The sequence below is a fragment of the Octopus bimaculoides genome, chromosome 1 (genome assembly GCF_001194135.2).
Source record: "Octopus bimaculoides isolate UCB-OBI-ISO-001 chromosome 1, ASM119413v2, whole genome shotgun sequence".
Lineage (NCBI taxonomy): Eukaryota > Metazoa > Mollusca > Cephalopoda > Octopoda > Octopodidae > Octopus > Octopus bimaculoides.
Window position 1 is genome coordinate 79,301,384 of NC_068981.1, and position 631 is coordinate 79,302,014.

The window sequence follows — 631 nt, forward strand, 5'->3', positions numbered from 1 at the left end:
CCGACATGGAAAGCAGACGTTAAACGATGATGATGTTGATGATAATAATATATAATAATATATATAATTATGATATATTGTTACACTATTCAAAGTTTAGGTAAACTTCGTCACCCCCTCACTCTCACTCTTTTTCTCTCTCTCTCTCCCTCCCCACACACAAAAATGAAACTCATTGCGACGCCAAAAGTTGCAAAGGGAAAATGCTTTAGTTTTTCAAATCTATTCTGCAACCCGGGATTATTATATATATTATATCCAGTGATTTTAAGATGTAGGGAAAAGATATATTTGTTTTAATATTATACTTTTGCTTCGTTTCACACATACATGCAAAAACTCTAACGTGTTTTTTTTAGATGAATTTACCGTTCGTTATCTCTCCATACACTACGTTACCACTAATTTCTATAACCTCTACATTTTCACTTATTCATTTCAAACTTCTTTGAATTTTCAATCTAATGTAATCCACACTCTCTCGAAAATGTATTTCTGCAAAATGTTATCTAAAATTATGGGTAAAGAAAGAAATAGCCAAAAATATTTGAAAATGAGGTGAGGGTGAAATTTCCGAGGGTTCCACCCCGCCCCGTTTTCCGGGCCCCAAAAAAGGCTTTTGTAGCGTATT